This window comes from Rhipicephalus sanguineus, chromosome 8 (assembly GCF_013339695.2).
Source record: "Rhipicephalus sanguineus isolate Rsan-2018 chromosome 8, BIME_Rsan_1.4, whole genome shotgun sequence".
Lineage (NCBI taxonomy): Eukaryota > Metazoa > Arthropoda > Arachnida > Ixodida > Ixodidae > Rhipicephalus > Rhipicephalus sanguineus.
Genome location: NC_051183.1, coordinates 142,015,277 through 142,022,695, shown reverse-complemented (window position 1 = coordinate 142,022,695; position 7,419 = coordinate 142,015,277).

The following is a 7,419-nucleotide window of genomic DNA, read 5'->3' as shown; positions in this document are numbered from 1 at the left end:
TCCTTTTTTTTTCTTGCTTTGTCCTTGCTATACTTGTACACATGCTTGTGTATGCCTATTGCTATAATGGAGTGTGTATAACCTGTATTGCTTCCCATTTCAAATCACTCAAGTTTATGTATATAACTGTATTTTGTATCACTAGGAGCAGTTATTCCTGCATTCTATGCGTTCTGTCGCCACCACTACCCCTGCCTGATGTAACTGGGGGGTGGGAAGTCAAGCGGCTAGTCGCTTGTTTTCTCATCCCCTCCATCAACACTGTATTGGTGGGAATAAACTATAATAATAATAATAATAATAATAATAATAATAATAATAATAATAATAATATTATTATTATTATTATTATTATTATTATTATTATTATTATTATTATTATTATTATTATTATTATCGAGATAAAACCACGCGCGAACTAATTGAAGCTTTTCACATAAATAGAGCGGTGTTAGATGCGTTAGCCACCCTTCTATCGCCATAATAGAGAAAGAGTATTCATATTTGATCAACACACTGCATTAAACTTGTCTGCCCTCATGTCCCCCTCTCCCCCCCATGCAGTTAGATTTTTCTTCTTTTTTCCGGTTTTCTTCGACCTTCCTTTTATTAAATAGACGCATGCGCTTTCATGATCTGTTAAGGGGATATTCTTTTTGTCTTGTTTTGTTTCGGCGAGGGAAATTGCACCACGTGCCATTTTTGTAACATATTTACGTGTGCTCTTTGAATAAACCTTCAGTTGCGAGTGTGCGCTTTGTGTCGTCAGTTCCTCTCTTTTGTACTTGTTCCCGCAGTGAGCCTTTTTGCTTTAAGATATGAACTTTCATAAAGATGACGTCAAATGCCTTAACAGTAAAAATATTTTTTTAGCGCTGCAAAGTTGAGGACGAAAAAACATGGACAGCACAGACGAAGCTCATCTAACAACTGAATTTATTGAAACAAGAAGGAGAGGAATAAAAGACGTAACATACGAAAGAAAGGGCACTGTAGGCAAACCACGCATGAGCCAAGCATCGGTGCTATCTATGCAGTGAAACACGTGCATAAATCTAATTCAAAATTTACGTCTGTATCACTGAGGTCACTTATGATCCGAATACATTTATATTTGTGTCGCTAAACATAACACTTGTCTTTCTGTGAGTGCTATAGATGGGGAGCTAATGCATGCGCCAAACTTCCCCGACAACATACTGTAAGCTTCAATGATAGTTCTTCTGTTTTTGTCCTTGCTGTGCGCCACAATGGAAGTGTCCCAGCTTACAGTTTTCGAAAACGTTTCTTCTCTCGTCCGGCTTCTAGGCGCAAGCGCAAGTTCGGCTACGTCGGCTCGTCAGCCTTACGACCCACACTACGGGTCCACGACCCGCTATGCTCAGACATCACAAGTTCTCAACACGGCAGACTTTCCGGAAACGGTTCAATAATTAGCCCCTAGCGTTTCTTTAAAGGGCCCCTGACACCAAAATTGAAACCTCGAAATCTTTGTGTTGTTTGACTTTCCTGTATACGGGGGCACATCTGACCGATTATTAGTGACGAACGTTGCCTTTAAGATATCTTAATTTGGTTTAAAGTAAGTGTGAGTGCTCACTTGAGTTGGCTGCACCTTGCGACATCCTGGTATGGCGTAGATAGAGGCCCCGTGTGACGTTTCACGAGGTAAAGCAAGTATTGTGGACGTCACAGAAGGTTTGCGGGGCGCACGTGCACAATACGACGACTGGCACCCGGCGAGGCCTATTGTTCCTCACCCTCTGGCTCTGTTGTCGGGCTGCTCTCGAGGTAGTTTTCGTGAGGGACACGCGCTTAAAGGGGCCCTCCAACACTATTCAACCCCCATTTTTTACTTGCGGGTTGCGTAGACTGATGGCTGGGGATAATTTTAGCATAAGTTAAGCACCGATATCAAATTATTTAGTATTTTAATCACGCGTTGAAGTCGCTACATCGCTGCTGACCGCATCAGCGCGTAGTGCCGCTTGCCAGAACTATTGCGGGCGGAAATGACGAAGATGGGCGCTGGCCTATGATTGGATAATGTAACGTTAGAAGTAATAACGGCGTTGCATCAAAGTTGAGATTACTATTGTGTTTCGTTTTTCTTTTCTGTGCTTTTTCAATGAACTCCAAATAGCCGCCGTCGCAACAAAAAATATCACTACAACCACAAAGTACGACAGAGGCGCCGGTTGCCATTTCGCCTCTGGTTGCTCTGGCTTTCTTTTCTTTTTTTTTTTTTTGCCTGCGCCGGTCGGATGTCCATATGAAACGCTTGCCCCTCTTCCTTCTTTTTGCGTCTGTACGTTTGCGAGCTGCCTCTTTCCGCATGTGCGGTAGACTCATGATTGTTGTTGAAACGGTGCAAGTAATCCTCTTCGTTGAATTGTTGTCGCTGCACACTTGTAACTCGTCGGGCTGCTCACCGAACAACCCGCGTAGGGGCGACCGTGTTTAACCGCCCATGCCGCTCCACAAATTCCCTTCTCAGAATGAGAAGAGGGAATGACATGGAATGTCGTTGTAAGGAACAGCAGACAAAGCCTCCCCAGCCTCGCTACGAAGCAGTAGCGCCCGCTCAAGTTCGACAAGTCAGGAGGAACCACGTTTGTTACTATGGCAACGACGTCAACAATACGTTGGAAAGGAGAAGCAACAATGGTGTGCGAGCTTCCCCTACGTAAGAGCTTTCAGCCCATTTTATTGGAGCGCCATCCGACGTCACAGCAGAGAGTGAAATGTGGTCACGTGGACCCCCGCGAAAATCGAGTTGAGGGCAGGCATTTTTTTTCTTGTATTTTGAATTTTCTAAATTGAATAACTTCGTACTGCGTGCCGCTATCGCTGCCGTTCTTGCTGCACTAGTTCGTCCGTACTTCAGTCTACGCAATCCACGAGTAAAAAATGGGGGGTTGAAGAGTGTTAGAGGGCCCCTTTAACAGGTTTAACCCATACCGAGGCACCCACATACTTTCAATCTCTACCGCGCGCGGGGCCCCGATTTGAAAACCGCGCTGTCAACGTCACCACAGCTTGAGTGCACGTGGTCTTTGACGCTCCCCCGCATGGGCGCCAGTTTCTTGTGGTTTTTAGGCGGGAGTTTTGAAGTGATGCTAAAATGGTCACAATTAACTACGCTAGAATTAGTTGTACGATACGCTAGAGCATTTACGATTTAATTTAGAGATTACCAGACACAAAGCTACAAATTACAGCAAAAAAGTCACCAACAAAAATTTCGCTGTCAGGGGTCCTTTAAGCGTTTATCATTGAGGCGAAAGCGGCGGCACATAAAGCACCAGCTGAGCAAAGAAAACGGAGAGGAGGTATTCGGTCGCATGTCGCGAGCACAACAGCATGCACTGCGCAGACAACGGGGAAGAGCTGCTGATTTCAGTCGCCAGTACAGCCGCGCAAGCCTATAAATACTCGCCTAAGGTTCCCGCTCGAAGACTATCAATCGAATGCCCCTGTCTTCCGACGGCAAAGGTATGTTGTGTGAAATCTCATATTTCGTCTTTCCTGCACGCCACATCAGCACTGGACGCAAATTCCCGCTACATCAAGAATTGATGTGTAGTCACCGATATAGGCCGTCCACAAGTATATACAGCAGCGAACGATCCGGGACACGAAGCGTATCACGCATGCCTATACAACCTGCTGTTCGTGAAATCTTGACAGAGGTGGTTCACTGAAGAAATAAAAGAACTTTGGAGGCTTACTATGTAGGGCCGAAACATACAAATCCGAGCGCCAGAAGATATGTAGACCATTCGGAAAATCCCACTGCAAAGTGTGCCCGCACATTCCACCGGGTGACCGCAAACACGGCCAAAGCTTACCACTAAGACATTTACAGCGAAAGCTGTATATGGACCAGGCGAAACAAAGTACCGCTCCCTACATGTTTCGATAATGGTCTCCATTGACTCCGCCGTTAGTTACGTCGTTTTCAACGTCGCACCCAAGCGCGCGCGCCATTGGCTGCGCCGTCAGTGACGTCGTCTCTCCGGCGGAGCCAAGCATGCGCGACATGGGAGACCAGCGCTAGATAGGTGGCGCGCCGAAAAAGGGTGCCTGGCGGGCAGTCGCTACATACCTCAGCCGCTCGCATGGCCTCCGCGCCGCCGGCTAATCTCAGAGGCCATGCCGCTCGCGCTCCGACGACCGGGCGCACTGTACCGCGGTGAGCGCAAGCGCGTGCGCAGTTGACGTGCTTCATTTTGGCGCGAACAGCTCGAGCAGCCATTGCGCCAGTAATACTGCTCTATGGTTTAGAAAAAAATAACTTTGTCTGAAGGCTAGTTTCTCAGGAAAGCACTGGAAAACGGAGAGAAGCCCTGCAAAACAGACTACGTCTGTGCATACGGCGTTGAAGAGACAGTGATGTGCTGTGGTGGCGACTCCGTTGTCACCATTTTCTGATTGCGTCCTGGATTTGTGTCAAGCTAGTACAGGCTCACAAGCCTCCATTGATAAGTACGTGCTGCGTCGATACCAGCTGCCTACTACTGCAGTAAAAAAAAAAGAGGCAAGGGGTAGCTGCGTCAACGTTTTTCTGCCGTGGTATGCCTGCCCAGCCCGCGGTATGTATGCACGCCGACGTTGATCAAGCAAACCACCGTGCTAGCATAGCATGTATGGTGTCGCGCTGTTATGCTCGAGGGCGCGGGATAGATTATTGGCCACAGCGGCCGCATTTAGATGCGGTTGAAATACAAAGAACACCCGCGTGCTGAGATTTATGTGCACAATAAAGAAGCCCGAGCGGTCAAAAGTAATCCTGATTCCCACACTACGGCGTGCCTCATAATTATACCTTTTTGGCACGTAAAACGCCAGCAATTGTCGATGTTGATCAAGCACGTTTATTCTAAGCACACACAAGCAAGCTAAAAAACTAACACAGTACGTTAGGCGAATTAACCGGCAAGTAAAAATCCAAGACGTTTGACCCTTTTCTAGCAAGGCATAAACTGCGATGTCACTTTACCGCGGCAGCCAATGCACAAAGAAGGTTTACCGCATCGGCTGACTCCAGAAAGCTAAGCTTCGAGTAGTCCGCTGCTTTGTTCGTGACAACTCTGTCTGCAGCACAAGTGAAGTTCAACGGAGGCATCCATCGCGTGCTTATTTCTCATAACAATGCAGCGGCTTCGGCGAACGTGCCCCCGTACGCATCTCGTAGACAGACAGCTTTCCTTCTGCTTAACTGTTTGCAAGTAATGTAGACTACCTGTCTATCGTATCATATCCACTGCACGCGGTGGCATCGGAAGGACCTTGGCGGTGGTCCAATGAAAAGATTGTTACATATGCCGCATGCTGCATATTATGTAGGTTTTATTTACGACAAGACACCGATTAAATTCTGCTCGTTGGCCCCGGTTTCCTCTGGTGGCCCTCACCATCGAATGAATCTAGCAGACACGCGCAACTGAGTTTAGAAACCAGCCATGTATCGTGTGCGGTATCTACTGAGTAACAACAGTAACCGGTTTTCAGCATACGGAAAAAGCCCCCCAGCCTTTATTCGCACATGTTTTATACCCTGTACAGGAAAGGGCACACAAGTGGCGAGCATGCGCCGTAGAGGCCACTTGCAGGCAAGCACCGCTTCGGCTTATCTACCTGATACATCTTCCTCGCTTGGAATGAAAACTAAATCACTTTATCGTTTTGACGAAAAACAGGTACACTCAAAATAACGCACAGCACCAAACACCAATCGAAAGTTTGCGCACGCACTTCAGAAGGTTTTGAGTTCACGGAACATGCTCGAAGTTGTCGTCATATCTCAACCGCCGTGGTTGCCTTCTTTCGCGCTCTGATCTTCTTGGTTCTGGCGTCGATGGCGTAGCGTCAGGTGCGCTTGCGTCATTTGGCTGGATCTGGACAGGGCACCCGTACTCTTGGAAGTCATCGGCGATGTCATCAACACTAGGCGAAATGCTGAAAGGTTCAGCAGTAGCCCTGAGGTGTTGTCGGTTGCGGCGCAAAACACTGCCGTCTTCGGTGGCGACCTGGTACGACCTGGGTTGATCAGCCGTATTAAGAATCCTTGCTTTCGGTGACCACGAATCTCCTCGTACCCTGACACTTGGCCTCTCTGTAGCGGTGCAAGGCTCCGTCTTGGGGGTCGGTACTGTTCATGTTTCTTTACCACCTGTCTTGGAGATTCGTTGAAGTCTGGAAGAGTTGTCCGAAGTCGTCTGCCCTGAAGCAACTCTCCAGGCGACTGACCGCCTTCTAGCGGACTGGTCCTGTAAGCAAGCAATCCAAGCCACAAATCATCTTCATATCTGACGTCTTTTTTAATATGCTTTTTCACGATTTGAACACCTTTTTCTGCGAGACCATTCGAGCGAGAAAACCGCGGGCTGGACGTAATGTGTTTAAAGTCGTACTTTTCGTATTTAAAGTCGTATTTAAGTCGTACCATGAGTTTGCATTGTGCAAACCATGCAAACTCATGGCTCGCAAACTGCGGACCATTATCCGTGCACACCTCAATAGGTATTCCGTACCGTGCAAAGACTGAGCTGAGCTTTGTCACAACTGTGGCCGTTTTTGTGTCCTGTAGAAGCTCCACCTCTGGAAAGTTGGATAACGCATCAAAAACGCACAGGAACGATTTTCCGGCCCACTGAAAAATATCGACACCTACTCGGTACCATGCATGTTCCGGCACTGGGCGGTTAATGAGTGTTCACTTTGCTGCCGGTATGCATACTTCTGACAAACTGGGCATCTTCTGATGAGTGCTTCAATGTCCGCATTCAACCAGGCCAGAACAGTAACTTACGCGCTCGAGATCTGCATTTATTTACCCCTAAGTGGCCTTCGTGAATTCTTCGAAGAAACTCGGGGCGCATGCTTGAAGGTATCACTGTTTTGCATCCCTTAAAACCAACACACCACTCACGACAACCAATTCACTTTCGAATGGTTTTAGTGTTCCACTGACTGGCCTGTTGCTTTCCAAGCAATGAATGACTTGACTCAAGTAGTCGTCCTTGCTAGTTTCTTGTGTCACCGCTTCAAAGTTGCTTCGCTGAGAAGTGATGAAAGAACCTTACCGCGTGAATTTCTCTACGTCATCATCGGTGTTTTCTTCTGTGTTTCCCACGGGAGCTCGAGACAGCATGTCGGCGACCACCAAGCATTTTCCTGGAACAAAATGGAGCTTATAGTGGTATTTAAGTAAACGAAGAAAAAATCGCTGCAATCTGGGCGGCATTTTCTCCGATCGGCTTCTCAGAGATTGCTATTAAGGGTCGGTGGTCGGTTGCGAGGATTTCACGTCCGTACACAAAATGGTGAAACTTCTCGCCCCGAACACACCAGCCATAGCTTCTCTTTTTCTATCTGGAGTACCTTCGTTGCGCTTCTGTTAAGACGCGTGAGGCA